Consider the following 15625-nt stretch of genomic DNA (forward strand, 5'->3'; position numbering starts at 1 on the left):
GTGGGTTGACACCATGCTGACTTGACTGGAGACCTGAGGCTAACCTGTTTAGCTCACTGGGCTAAATCGCTGGCTTTGAAAGCAGACCAAGGCAAGCCAGCAGCACGGTTCGATTCCCGTAACAGCCTCCCCGAACAGGCGCCGGAATGTGGCGACTAGGGGCTTTTCACAGTAACTTCATTTGAAGCCTACTTGTGACAATAAGCGATTTTCATTTCATTTCATTTTCATTTCATTTTTCAACCTGACCAGACTAACTGACTACCACATGGTGTTTGTACTAGTTGCTGCTCACGGGCTCTGACTGTCTCAGAGGCTGGATGCCGAGAGAGCAGGAAAACTGGTGCCCTCTGGCTTTATAGTGGTCGTGTCCTGTCTGGTGATTGGCTGCTGTGTTCCGTGTGCTCACTGGTCATCCTGTGTGTCAATCACTGCCTGTCTGCACTCCATCATATACTTGGATGTATATTATCACATCTCCCCCCCCATCTTTTTTAAAAATATGTGTTCAGGTCAATAAATAATGAATATGTGTACAGGAACCTGACTATATACAGAATATGCTAACGTATATACATGGGAAGGTGTCTAGTGCAGATAGAGGGCAGATAACACATGAGAAAAAAATGATATGTACAGATGTGTAAACAATGAGATAACAAGGTAATGCAACATTCAGTCTATAAATTCAGTCTCTGTGGTGGGCGACGAATTCTGGTTGACCACCTCAAGGGTGGGTCAGGGGCCGCCTGCACTTGAACAGGTGGAACTGCCTCCAATGCGGTGGTCGTAGATGTCGGTAGAATAACTGGCAGATCGGTGGCCTTGTGGAAGGGCGCGTCCTGAGGAAGCAGTGTGCAAGGCGGGACATCACGGTTAGGTGGCGGGCGTGGAAGTCCACGCAGTGTTCACCTGTGATGCCGGAGAAAGGAGCCATCAGGCATGCGAACGAGGAACGATGTTGGGGGCCACTTGCTTGACCACCACAGCTGTGGCAGACCCCAGCCACCGTCAGGTAGCTGAACACGAACTCGGTCAGCAGGGACCAGGTCGGGGAGATCTGTGGCGTGGGCGTCGTACGCCGACTTGCATTGGGCCCGAGACAGTTGCATCCTCTGTATGACTGGGAAGTTGTCAAGGTCCGGAATGTGGATGGCTGGCCCCATCATTCGCAGTGTGCGGTTCATGAGGAGCTGCGCTTGGGACAGCCCGGTGGACAGAGGAGTCGCCCTGTAGGCTAACAGCGCCAGGTTGAAATCAGAACCCGAGACAGCAGCTTTGCACAATAGCCTTTTAACGATGTGGACCCCCTTTTTCGGCCTTCCCATTCGACTGGGGGTAGTGGGGGCTGGATGTGATGTGCCGAAAATTGCACAGCCGGGCAAAACCTGTCCACTCCTGCGTGAAGAAGCAGGGGCTGTTGTCACTCATCACTGTGAGTGGGATGCCATGCCGGGCAAATGTTTCCTTGCATGCCTTGATTACCGTTGCTGACGTGAGGTCAGTCAGTTTGACCACCTCGGGGTAGTTGGAAAAGTAGTCCACCAGGAGGACATAGTCTTGGCCCTTGGGATGGAACAGGTCAACACCAACTTTGGACCATGGGGAGGTCACCATTTCATGCGGCTGTAGAGTCTCTTTAGACTGAGCCGGCTGGAACCTTTGACACGTTGGGCAATTGAGGACCGTGTTGGCGATATCTTGGCTGATGCCTGGCCAGTATACTGTCTCTTGGGCTCGACGGCGACATTTTTCGACCCCGAGGCGACCTTCGCGGATTTGGCCGAGGACCAAATCTGGCATGCTCTGTGGGATCACAATTCTGTCAAGCTTCATTAGGATGCCGTTTACCACCGTTAGATCCTCCTTGACATTATAAAACTAGGGACACTGCCCCTTTTACCAACCATTCGTGAGGTGCTGCATCACCCGCTGGAGCAGAGGATCCCTGGCCGTCTCCTCACGAATTTGCACCACCCTCTCATCAGTGGCCGGAAAGTTGGAGGCCCAGAATTGCACCTGCGCGTCTATTTGACAGACAAAGTCAGTCTGCTCACACGGTGTGGTGATAGATCTGGAGAGTACATCGGCCACGATGAGCTCTTTGCCCGGGGTGCAGACCAGGTCGAAATCGTAGCGGCGTAGCTTGAGGAGGATGCGTTGTAACCGTGGCGTCATGTCATTGAGGTCTTTCTGGATGATGTGAACCAATGGCCTGTGGTCCGTCTCAACCGTGAATTTGGGGAGGCCATACACATAATCATGGAACTTGTCGAACCCTGTGAGGAGGCCCAGGCATTCCTTCTCAATCTGAGCGTATCGTTGCTCAGTGGGTGTCATGGCTGTCGAGGCGTGTGCAACTGGGGCCCAGGAGGAGGAGTCATCCCGCTGGAGGAGCACTGCCCCAATGCCAGCCTGGCTCGAGTCAGTGGATATTTTTGTTTCCTTGGCGGGGTTGAAAAACGGCAGCACCGGGGCCTTGGTGAGTTTTGCCTTGAGCTCACGCCACTTTTGCTCATGAGTGGGTAGCCATTGGAAGTCCGTCGTTTTTTTTACGAGATGGCGAAGGGCTGTGGTGTGTGACGCCAAGTGGGAATGAACTTCCCAAGGAAGTTGACCATCCCTAAGAAGCGGAGGACCGCCTTCTTGTCCTGCGGGGTCTTCATGGCGTTGATCGCCGAAAACCTTGTCCGCATCTGGCTGCACACCTTGCTGCGAAATGTGGTCGCCAAGGAATTTGATTTCTGATTGACCGAACGAGCATTTTGGCCCCGTTGAGTCGTAGGCCATGCTCGTAGATCCTGTGGAACACCCGCTTGAGGCGATTGATGTGTTCTTGAGGAGTTGTGGACCAGATAATAATATCATCGATGTACACTCGCACCCCCTCGATGCCCTCCATCATTTGTTCCATTATGCGGTGGAACACCTCTGAGGCGGAGATGATGCCAAAGGGAATTCGGTTGTAACAGTAGTGACCGAACGGGGTATTAAATGTGCAAAGTTTTTGACTGGATTCAGTTGTATTTGCCAAAACCCTTTGGAGTCATCCAGCTTTGTGAAGAATTTGGCATGAGCCATCTCGCTGGTTAGCTCTTCTCGTTTTGGTATCGGGTAATGTTCCCTCATGATGTTGCGGTTCAAATCTTTGGGGTCGATACAGTTCGAAGTTCCCCTGACGGTTTCTTGACGCAAACCATGGAGCTAACCCAGTCCGTGGGTTCCGTGACCTTTGAAATGACGCCCTGGTCCTGGAGGTCTTGCAGCTGTTGCTTGAGGCGGTCCTTAAGGGGCGCCGGCACCCGACGGGGTGCGTGAACCACAGGGGTGGCATTTGGCTTCAATAGGATTTTGTATCGGTATGGGAGTGTGCCCATACCTTCGAACACGCTGTGGTATTGCGCTATGATGTCATCGAGTTGAGCCTGGAAGTTATTATCTGGTGAGGCTGTTGCCTGTGTGGACGACATGGTGTGAACCCGCTGCACTAGGTTCAGGGGTTTACAGGCCCGAGCCTCGAGCAGGGAAGCTCTGTTGGTTCCTACGATTTCAAATCGCAGCGTTGCTTTTAATGACCTATTGGACACCGCAAGCTGGCATGAGCCACTGGCAACAATGGCATTGCCATTGTAGTCGAGGAGCTCGCAGGCCGGTGGAAGAATGCTTGGTCTGACACGGATGGTGTCGAGGTCAGACTTTGCTGAAGCGCCGGTGTCCAGCTCAAAACGTATGCGAGCCTTGTTAACCGTAAGGGTGGCACACCACTCGTCGTCCGGATCAATGCTCAGGATTGGGAGTTGTTTTACCATCATTGAGAAAGGCAGCGCATACTTGGTGATGATGCCCACCCGGAATGGGGATTTGAGGCCCTCAGCATCGGGATCTGGTCGACTGTCGGGGTTGGAGTTTGTCACGGGCTGCTGTACTGTTCGGACGCTCCTGCGCTGTGGCTGGGACCGCTGTGAACTGGGCAGTGGAGCAGATCTGCAAAGGGCTGTGTAGTGGCCAAGCTTGCCACACTGGGGTCAGCGTCGAGATTTTGCCGGACATTGCCGCTTTAAATGGGCGGAGCCACAATTGGAAGACGTCATGATGCCGACGTCAGGACGTTCCGTTCGACCGCGCATGCGCAGTGCAGCCGAACGATGTGCGCACTTGTGTGGGCTGGTCGTCGGTCTCGCCATCCCCTCAGTCGTGGCGCGCATGCGCTGGAGCCCAGGAAAAGGGCGCGAAATGGCCACTCTCATCCAGACTCAGGCCCTGCATTTGTTTGATGGCCTGCACCCGTTCTGCCTCGTGGGAGTTTAGCCTTGCTGTTTCTGCCGCCCTGATGTGGGAGTACCGGTTGTTAGCGTGCTCGTGGAGGACGCAGGTTTCGATAGTGATGGTGAGGGTGAGCTGCTTAACTTTCAGGAGCTGCTGGCGAAGGGAATCGGATTGGACCCCGAAAACGATCTGATCCCGGATCATGGAATCAGTTGTCGAGTCATAGTTACATGACTGCGCGAGGATGCGGAGATGGGTTCAAAATGACTGAAAAGGTTCATCCTTACCCTGAAGCCTCTGCTGGAAAACATACCGTTTAAAGCTCCCATTGACCTCAATGTCGCAGTGGCTGTCGAACTTCAGCAGGACAGTTTCAAACTTCCTCTTGTCTTCGCCTTCAGCAAATGAGGGAGAGTTGTAGATGTGGATAGCGTGGTCCCCGGCTGTAGAAAGGAAGAGAGCGATCTTCCTGGCATCTGAATGCAGCTTCGAGGTCGGTGGCTTCAAGATAGAGCTGGAACTTCTGCTTGAAAATCTTCCAGTTGGCACCGAGGTTGCCGGCGATGCGGAGCTGCGGGGGAGGGCGGACACTGTCCATGTTACCGGATGGCTGATTGCTGGTCAAGGCAGATTATCTCAAGGTAGGTCTGTCAAATTTCAGCATTACTCACTGGTACCATGATGTGTTGGGTATGCTGAGTCTATGTGGACTGCGTTTGATGCAGTGTAGAGAGAGACAGGCTTCCAACACTTGAAGAAATGCAACACAATTTTATTGATCAACTAACTATATTACATGCTTACCAGTGGGTTGACACTATGCTGAGTTGAATGGAGACCTGAGGCTAACCTGACCAAACTAACTGACTACCACATAGTGTTTGTACTATTTGCTGCTCACAAGCTCTGACTGTCTCAGAGGCTGGATCCCGAGAGAGCGGGAGAACTGGTGCCCTCTGGCTTTATAGTGGTCGTGTCCTGTCTGGTGATTGGCTGTTGTGTTCCGTGTGCTCACTGGTCATCCTGTGTGTCAATCACTGCCTGTCTGCACTCCATCATATACATGGATGTGTATTATGACATTACCCATTTCCTCTGGCTCCACACATAGATGCCCTCCCCTGTCCTTGAGTCGGCCAGCCCTTTCCTGGCTACCTTCTTGCTCTTTATATGCTTATAAAATGCTCCTTAATCCTGTTTGCCAATGACTTTTTCTGACCCCTTTTGACCCCCATGAATCCTTGCTTAAGTTCCTTCCTACTTTCTTTATATTCTTCAAGGGCTTTATCTGTTCCCATCCTTCTAGACCTTCCAAATTCTTCCTAAGGGAATTCTGCCCAATTTGGACTCTGTCCGGAAGAGTCCCAATGGTCCAATATTTGAAACTCTCCCTCCATTTAGTCGCGCTTAGCTGCACTATCCTCCTATTTCTAACCTCACTGGCACGTGGCACAGGGGAGTAATCCTGATATTACAACTAGAGATCCTTTTTCGCTTTTTGCCTAACTCCCTGAACTCCTTCTGCAGGACCTCATCACTCTTCCTGCCTCTGTTGTTAGTACCTATGTGTACTACGACCTCTGGCTGTTCATCCTCCCCTTCAGAATGCCCCCTGTCCGTTCAGAGACATATTGGACCCTAGCACGAGGGAGGCAACATACATCCTGGAGTCTCTTTCACGGCCACAGGAGCGCCTATCTGTGTCACTGACTATAACGTTCCCTATAACTACTGCTCATCAGTGTTTTGACCCTCCCAGCTGAAAAACAGAGCCAGTCATGGAGCCGCCACTCTGGCTGCTGCTGTGGTTTCCCCCTGATAGGCCATCCCCCCCCTCAACAATATCCAAAATGATGTACTTGTTCGAGAGAGGGACAGTCACAGGGGATTCCAACGCTACTGCCTGCCCTTTCTCACGGTCACCCATCTGTCTGCCTGCACCTTGGGTGTGACCACATCTCTATAACTCCTATCAATTATGCTTTCCGCCACCTGCATGCTCCTAAGTGCATCCAACTGCTGCTCCAACTGAACTATGTGGTCTGTGAGGGGGTGGTTGGCCATGGGCGGAGGGTGGGGGGCAGGAGGTGTGGGGATGGGATGGGGCAGCTGGTGTGCTGGTGGCCAGGCCGCCTGAACGGCGAACCTGGAGACAATTTGATTGTCCCATGTGCAGCGGGTCAGGTGAACACGTCTTGTGGCCTCCTGTGCCTGTCTGGGCCCGATGCCCTGTCATTATGGCCATTCACTGCATCCTCCCGTCGGACAAGGCCCAGCATTCCTCCACCCCCTTCTCCAGCATGTTGCTCTCTGCTGTGCAATGTTGTGCAGGACACACAGACCATCACGATGGGGGAGACCCTCCTGCGGCGATACTGGAGGACCCCTCCAGAGCGGACCAGGCACCTGAACCACACCTTAAGACGCAGATGCACCGCTCAATGATGCCCCTGGTTGCTACATGGGCGTCATTGTAGCGGTTGTCCGCATAGGTATATGGCCTCAGGGTAGGCTTCTCGAAGATGTCGGGAATTGTGCCAGGATGAATGCTCCCTGCACACTGCCTGGGTATTGGGTGCAGTCATGCATGATGTGCAGCGGTGGTCACATACCAGCTGCACGTTCTATGAGTGGAAGTCCTTCTGGTTGATGAAGGAAACTCCCTCATGGGCCGGTTTTCATAAGGGGATATGTGTCCCATCAATCCCCCCCCCCCCGGACCTGTGGGCGGTGCCGATGAATCTCGCTGCCCCGGCTAGCTGGTAGCCTTTGTCCACATTGAAGTTGATATATTATGCCGCCCCAGCATAATATCCCAGGCATGGTCCCCATTCGGTGCCTGGAAGGACCCTGTGCCATAATTATTCAGGGTGATGTCACCTTGACAGTCACTGGGAGTGGGTGTCCTCCTGCAGACCCTGCAGTCCAGCTGTGTTATAATCCAGCTATAATCCAAGCAGTGACATGCTTGATCCGGCGGGTCCTCGAATACACAGGAGGCCTGATGCCTTCTCACCTCTTCCTCGGCCGGCTCTCCATCCTCACTGGCTGTTTACTGTTCCTCTGGGACATTCCCCTGTCCTGCAGGGTCCTCCCCGAGCAGCTGCTGTTCATGCAGCCTCGGTGTGTTCGCAAGGGCCGCCGTGGCCAGACAGATGCCAACCAATCCTGGCTGGGCTCCAACATCCATTATCTGCAGGGAAAAAAAGACAGATATGCTAGCATGGTGAGTACTCCCCTGCCTATCCAGGTCCAATGGGTTACAATATGGCCCTGGCCAGCACTGCAGCCCCTACCTCCCCCTTCACCCTCCCAATCCCAACAGCACACCTGGCCGTTCCCTCTGATAATGCATCTATACTGCACCCCTGGCCCCCTTGGTGCCTGACCCCACGGAGCCTCCAACCATGCCACTCGTCCCTACTGACAGGGGTACTGGTGGTTGGCGCTGCCCATGACAACGATACGCTCTGCACCTCCTGCCCTGCTCCATCCAGTAGGGTCTACAGTGGGCATCCTCCTTTGTGGGGGGACCGTATGTCACTGACCAACGCCATGCCTGATGGCATGTGTGTAGGCAGGGCCCAAAGACAAGGCTGGGCGAGGAGGTTGGACACTGGTTGGGACTACAGCTGCATTGTGCTGTGGGTCCTGTGTGCAACACGTGGGTTGTGCCCACCTATCGAGGTGCAGGATGGAGGGGAGCAGGGGCACAGTGGGTAATACATTCATAGAATTTACAGTGCAGAAGGAGGCCATTCGGCCCATCGTGTCTGCACCGGCTCTTGGAAAGAGCACCCTACCCAAGGTCAACACCACCTTATCCCCATAACCCAGTAACCCCACCCAACACTAAGAGCAATTTTGGACACTAAGGGCAATTTATCACAGCCAATCCACCTAACCTGCACATCTTTGGACTGTGGGAGGAAACCGGAGTACCCAGAGGAAACCTACGCACACACGGGGAGGATGTGCAGACTCCGCACAGACAGTGACCCAAGCCGGAATCGAACCTGGGACCCTGGAGCTGTGAAGCAATTGTGCTATCCACGATGCTACCGTGTTGCCCTCAGGTAAGCAGTGCTTGGGAACAGCCAGTGGTCCTGCAGGGTATACTAGCTGTTGTGCCATCGGTGGGGCATCCCAAGTGAGTATACTCTGGGGTCGCTGAGGGCCCCCCACATTTAGGCCCCCGCTTTCAGTACACCCCCCTTTCAGGCCCCCCTTCACCACCCCAACTTGCATGATGTACTTTCATAACTCTGTTCACCCCCCTTTCATGGCCATTGTCTCCCTCAGACTTTGCTACTTGGCAGTGCCAGCCTGGCACCCTGGCAGTGCCCCTAACATTGGCATTGCCCTACCCTGTCCCCGACTACCCGTGGGCTTCAATCTCCTCCAAGACCCCCAGACAGGCCATCATGCATGGTCTCTAATTGGCGCTCTGGTGAGGCCTCACCGGTGTGGACGGTGACTATCGGGAGCGGGGAGACTGTGGCCTCAACCCAGCCACGCATATTTTGATGAGCTTAAATGTCATTACCTCCAGATTGCGCAGGGTGCCACACGAGTCGGGTGACTCACGCGTGGCTTTGAGCCTTATGCAAAGCCTGTTTTGAACCTCTCATGCGATGCTCCTGGCGCAACGAGATCAGCAGTGAGCACAGCACGGTGGGAAAATTGGGCCCATGATCTTCACTTTTCAAGGCCAATGCCTTAGCATGAGGCCACAGTGTTTGCCACCACTTCCCTGAGAGTATTTTGGGATGAGCAATAAATTGTTAGTGACACCCACAATTAATTTGAAAGAATAGCAGTCGACTGAACTTGTCCTGCCTGTCCCTTTCATTCCCAGTTCTCTCTGATGAGGAATCCTTTTAAATGATTCCACATTCCCCTCATGGGGACCTGTGTAGATAGCTGTGGACATGGCTTCCTGTCAGTGCACCAGACAAACGGTGAAAAGGCAGCAGAGCAGCAGATTATATGAGATTTATTTTACAAGAATCATTTTACAAAGCTAACAATTTATTCATATTTTTTAAAATTGTAATAATTTTGATCAGAACCATTTTTACACATATTATGAGGAAGCCAGATTATCAATAATTAAACAATGAAAACATACAAAAAGTTAGATTAATATTCTTAAAAAATAATTTACTTGACTCCAGGATAAAAGCAAATTACTGTGGATGCTGGAATCTGAAACCAGAGAGAAAATGCTGGAAAATCTCAGCAGGTCTGGCAGCATCTGTAGGGAGAGAAAAGAGCTAACGTTTCGTGTTTGATGACTCTTCGTCAAAGCTGGGGCTTTGACAAATGGTCATCTAGATTTGAAACAATAGCTCTTTTCTCTCCCTACAGATGCTGCCAGACCTGCTGAGACTTTCCAGCATTTTCTCTTTGGTTACTTGAATGTATGTGGATGTCTCTACTTGCAGAATAACCAAAATTCTACAGGTGCTGGAATCTGGAACAAGAACAGAGGATTCTGGAGAAAGTCAACAGGTCGGGCAGTATCTGTAAGGAGAGAGAAAACAGAATTAATGTTCCGAGTCCTTGGGCTCTTCGTTAGAACTGAACAGAAGGAGAACATGTTAACTGTGGTGGTGGATTTCCGAGGGTGGAGGAGGGGCAGGTGGGGGGACTGGGGGCGCCGATTGAGCTGGTTAAAGGGATAGGGAGCATGCAGTCGGAGAAGGGGCCAGGGCCGGATGCGTTTCCGGCCGAACTTTATAAAAGGTATGCGGACCTGTTGGGCCCCCTGTTGGTCCGGACCTTTAACGAGGCAAGGGGGGGGGGGGGCTTTGCCCTCAACTATGTCACGGGCGCTGATTTCCTTGATCCTGAAGCGGGACAAGGACCCTCTGCAGTGTGGGTCATTTAGGCCGATCTCGCTGCTAAATGTAGACGCCAAGCTGCTGGCAAAGATCTTAGCCACAAGAATGGAGGATTGTGTGCCGGGGGTCATTCACGAGGACCAGACGGGGTTTGTGAATGGAAGGCAGTTGAATACTAACAGCACGGTAGCATTGTGGTTAGCATAAATGCTTCACAGCTCCAGGGTCCCAGGTTCGATTCCCAGCTGGGTCACTGTCTGTGCGGAGTCTGCACGTCCTCCCCGTGTGTGCGTGGGTTTCCTCCGGGTGCTCCGGTTTCCTCCCACAGTCCAAAGATGTGCGGGTTAGGTGGATTGGCCATGCTAAATTGCCCGTAGTGTCCTAAAAAGTAAGGGGGGGGGAGGGTTGTTGGGTTACGGGTATAGGGTGGATACGTGGGTTTGAGTAGGGTGATCATTGCTCGGCACAACATCGAAGGCCGAAGGGCCTGTTCTGTGCTGTACTGTTCTATGTTCTATGTTCTAATGTACGATGGCTCCTCAACGTTATTATGATGCCGGCTGTGGAAGGGGAGGCAGAGATATTGGTGGCATTAGATGCAGAGAAGGCCTTTGATAGGGTTGAGTGGGGGTATCTGTGGGAGGTGTTGGAAAGGTTTGGGTTTGGGGAGGGGTTTGTCCGTTGGGTGAGGTTGCTCTATGCGGCCCCGATGGCGAGTGTAGCCACGAATAGGAGGAGGTCGGAGTACTTTCGGCTGTACCGGGGGACGATACAGGGGTGCCCCCTGTCCCCCTTGCTCTTCGCGTTGGCAATTGAGCCCCTGGCCATGGAGTTGAGGGAGTCAGGGAACTGGAGGTGCCTGGTGCGGGGTGGGGAGGAGCATCGAGTGTCGCTTTATGCGGACGACCTGTTGCTGTAAGTGGCGGACCCGGTGGGGGGAATGCCGGAGGTGATAAGGATTCTCAGCGAATTTGGAGGCTTCTCTGGGTATAAGCTGAACCTGAGCAAGAGCGAGTTGTTCGTGGTGCACCCGGGGGATCAGAAGGAGGGGATTGGTAGGCTCCCACTGAAGCAGGCAGGGAGGAGCTTCAGGTACCTAGGAGTCCTGGGAGCTGGGGCGCCCTGCACAAGCTCAACCTCACAAGGTTGGTGGAGCAGATGGAGGAGGAGTTCAAAAGGTGGGATATGTTACCGCTGTCACTGGCGGGGAGGGTGCAGTCCGTTAAGATGACGGTGCTCCCGAGGTTTTTGTTTCTGTTCCAGTGCCTTCCAATCCTTATCCCGAAGGCCTTTTTTAGGAGAGTTAACAGGAGTATCACGGGATTTGTGTGGGCGCATGGGACACCGAGGGTGAGAAGGGTGTTCCTTGAACGGGGCAGGGATAGGGGGGGGCTGGCACTGCCCAACCTCTGTGGGTACTATTGGGCTGCCAACGCAGCGATGGTGCGTAAGTGGGTAATGGACGGGGAAGGGGCAGCATTGAAGAGGATGGAGATGGCACTGAGTGGGCACGAGCCTGGAGGCGCTGGTAAAGGCGCTGTTGCCGCTCCCTCCAACGAGGTATACCACGAGCCCGGTGGTGTTACCCTCAAAATTTGGGGGCTATGGACATGGCATAGGGGAGAAGTGGGGGGCTCGATGGAGGCCCCCATACGGGGGAACCATCGGTTTGTTCCAGGGAGATTGATGGCGGATTTCTGGGCTGGCACAGGGCAGGGGTTAGGAGGTTGAGGGACCTGTTTGTGGAGGGGAGGTTCGCGAGCTTGGGGGAGTTAGAGGGGAGGTTTGGGCTCCCCCCGGGGAACATGTTTAGGTACATCCAGGTGAGGGCGTTTGCCAGGCAGCAGGTGGAGGGGTTCCCCTTGCTGCCCCCACGAGGGGTGAGGGATAGGGTGCTCTCGGGGGTGTGGGTTGGAGGAGGGAGGATTTCGGACATATACCGGGTAATGCAGGAGGTAGACGAGGCCTCGGTGGAGGAACTGAAGGGTAAATGGGAAGAGGAGCTGGGTGAGGAGATTGAGGAGGGGACGTGGGCGGATGCCCTGGAGAGAGTGAATTCCTCCTCTTCCTGTGCGAGGCTTAGCCTCATACAGTTCAAGGTGCTGCATAGGGCCCACATGACTGGGACGAGGATGAGTAGGTTTTTCGGGGGTGAAGACAGGTGTGCAAGGTGCTCGGGGAGCCCAGCGAACCACGCCCATATATATGTTTTGGCCGTGCCCAGCGCTGGGGGAGTTTTGGAAGGGGTAGCAAGGACGGTGTCGAGGGTGGTGGGATCCAGGGTCAAGCCAGGCTGGGGACTCGCAATTTTTGGGGTTGCAGTGGAGCTTGGGGGGGGGGGGGGGGGGGGGGTTTGGTTCGGTGAGAGGGAGAATTGTGTACATGGGTTTGTTGGATGTGGCGGGTGTTATCTCTTTCCTTTTTGTTGCTTGCTTTTTTGTTTTTGTAGTTGGGTGGGTGTTGTTCTTGGGTTTTTACCATGGTTGTTTTGTTAATATTGTTTTGTTTATATTTTGTGAAAATCTTAATAAAAATTATTTATTTTTTTTAAACTGTGGTGGTGGGGGAGGGGGGGTGAATATTTAAAACAAGAGCTATAAAATGGAGTAGATAGGTCACGATCTAATTCAGCAAAGTTTGCCAAGCTCCAATGTGAGTCTCAAGGGCTGCAACGTGCGTAACTTGGAGATAAGATGCTGCTCCTCCAGCTTCCACCGGGATTGACTGGAGCATTGCGGCAGGCCAAGGAACCCCCCTATCCCATCCCACACCGCGCCATCTCTTTACAATTCTTGAAGTTGCCACTTTTTGCTGAAATCTCTTCCAGCTGCACTATAATATAGGAACACAGGAATTAGGAGCAGAATAGGCAATTCAGCCCTTCGAGCCTGCTCCGCCATTTAATCAGATCATGACTGATCTCCTCTTGGCCTCATATCCACCTCCCCACCTGTTGCCCATTTCCCTTTAACCCATTTAGTTCTCACAAAGAGTGAAAAGGACTAGAGATGTTCACTTTTTTTCTCCCCTTAGAGTAGCCGCCTGGGCCCCAGTTATGCCTGTCTTTGTGGGTTATGAGGAGCACTGCCTGTTCCTGTCCTCCACAGGCAACTTCTCCATTACATCGATGACTATATTGGTGTCTCTTGAGGCTCTCATTTGGACTTGGAAAAAGTTCTTGATTTTGCTTCCAATTTCGACCCCTCTCTCACCTTCTCATGGTTCACTTCCAACACTTCTCTTCCCTTCCGTGACCTTTCTGCCTCCATTTCCAGTGATAGACTGACCATCAGTATTCATCACAAATCCACCGGCTCCTAAAGCTACCTCAACTGAGCAGCACGGGACAGCATGGTGGCACAGTAGTTAGAGCACATTCTCCCGTGTCTGTGTGGGTTTCCTCCCGGTGCACTGGTTTCCTCCCACAGTCCAAAGATGTGCAGGTTAGGAGGATTTGTCAGGCTAAATTGCCCCCTACTATGGGGCTGCAGGATTAGGACAGGGAGCTGGGCCTATGTAGGGTGGTCTTTCAAAGACGGTGCAGACTTGATGGGCCAAATGGCCTCCTTCTGCACTGTCGGGATTCTATGATTCTATGACAACAGCTCCTCACACCCTGCTCCATGTAAGGACTCCATCCCATTCTCCTTATTTCTCCACCTCCGTTGCATCCGTTCCAATTATGTCACCTTTGAAAACGATACTTCTGACATGTCTGCCTTTTTCTTTAACCAAGGTTTTCCCTATCTGTGCGCAGCTAGGCACTCAACCGGTTTGACCCATCTCCCACAACTCTGCCTCCCCTTCCCCATCCTCCCTGAACCAGGATTGGGTTCCCCTTGTCCTCACTTTTCACCCCACCAGTCTTGGCATTCCAAGAATCTACCTGTGCATTTCCCCCAACTCCAGCATGATGTCACCTCGAAACACATCTTCCCCTCAATTCCCTGTCAGCATTCCATAGGGACCGCTCCCTCTGCGATACCCTGGTTCACTCCTCCATCAACCCAGACTCCCGATCCCCTTCCCACAGCACCTTCCCCTCCAATTGCAGAAGGTGCACTGCCTGCCACTTTACCTCCTCCCTCTTCACATTCAAGGCCCAAAACATTCCTTTCAGGATCAGCAGCGTTTCACTTGCACCTCCTTTAATCTGGTTATTGTATTCCCTGCTCCCAATGGGGTCTCTTCTACATGGGGGAGACTAAACCAGACTGGGTGACCACTTTGCGGAACACCTTCACTCAGTCCGCAAGCATAATCCCAACCTTCCTGTTGCTTGCCATTTTAACTCAGCACCTTGCTCTCATATCACATGTCCGTCCTTGGACTGCTGCAGTGTTCTGGTGAAGCCTGGCACAAACTGGAAGAGCAGCACCTCATCTTCCGGGTGGAGACGTATCAGCCTTTGGGACGCAACAATGAGTTTGGTAACTTTCTTCTCCATCTTAAACCCTTTAAAAACAATATCCCATACATGTATTGCCTCAATGCAATCCTCATCAGGTCGTCTGTCTTTTGTTCTCAAAGTTGCGACTTCTTGTTGCAGTCTGTCCCAGCTAGTTTAATATCTAACATATCCTCCCTCTCTTTACTTCTGATGAAGAGCCAAAATGATTTCAACTTGAGCTCCATTCTTTCTCCTTAGAGATGCTGTCAGACCTGGTGCGTTTTTCCAGCATCCTCTCTTTTTGTTTCAGATTCCAGTGTGGGCCTCTTCAGTCAGTGTTTGTGTAATCAGAGGACCATAGAAACCCTACAGTGCAGTAGGAAGCCATTTGGCCCTTCGAGTCTACATCGACCCTCTCAAAGAGCACTCTACCTAGGCCCACTTCTTCTCCCTATTGCTGTGTCCCCATTACCCCACCTAACCGGCACACCTTTGAACACTAAGAGACAATTTAGCATGGCCAATCCACCTAACCTGCACATCTTTAGACTGTAGGAGGAAACCGGAGCACCCGGAGGAAACCCATGCAGACACGGGAAGAACGTGAAAAACTCCGCACAGTCACCCAAGGCCGGAATTGATCCCCAGTCCCTGCCACTGTGAGGCAGCATTGCTAACCACTGTGCTGCCCCTTCACACCTGAATCTATCAGTTCAAACATTAATTTGGTGTGGATCCTTAATTGTTGGGGGCAATTAACCCAAATTCATGTTCCTAACCTGCTGTTTAAGCTTGCAGCTCAGCAATATTCCACCGCTGCCAAATGTTGTTTGCAGCCAAAAAGAAAATAGACAGCAAGTGCTTGATTTGCGGTCATTCACCCAAACCGCAGTTCCAGGTTTAATATTATAGTGCCCACTGGAAGTTGCTGGATTGCTCCAAGTGATGAACTGTCATCACAAAATTTGCCCTGCTGCATTTTATGAATGCATCCCTTTCCTGTTAACATTGGCTTGGGACGGGACGACAAGCTGTTGCACTGACTCACACAAACACCCAGCCAGTGAAAACTCGCAGAGATTGGCTATGCGAGCTGCTGGTCTGGTTATATCAAAGGGATAAT

The sequence above is a fragment of the Scyliorhinus canicula genome, chromosome 11, assembly GCF_902713615.1.
Source record: "Scyliorhinus canicula chromosome 11, sScyCan1.1, whole genome shotgun sequence".
Taxonomy (NCBI): domain Eukaryota; kingdom Metazoa; phylum Chordata; class Chondrichthyes; order Carcharhiniformes; family Scyliorhinidae; genus Scyliorhinus; species Scyliorhinus canicula.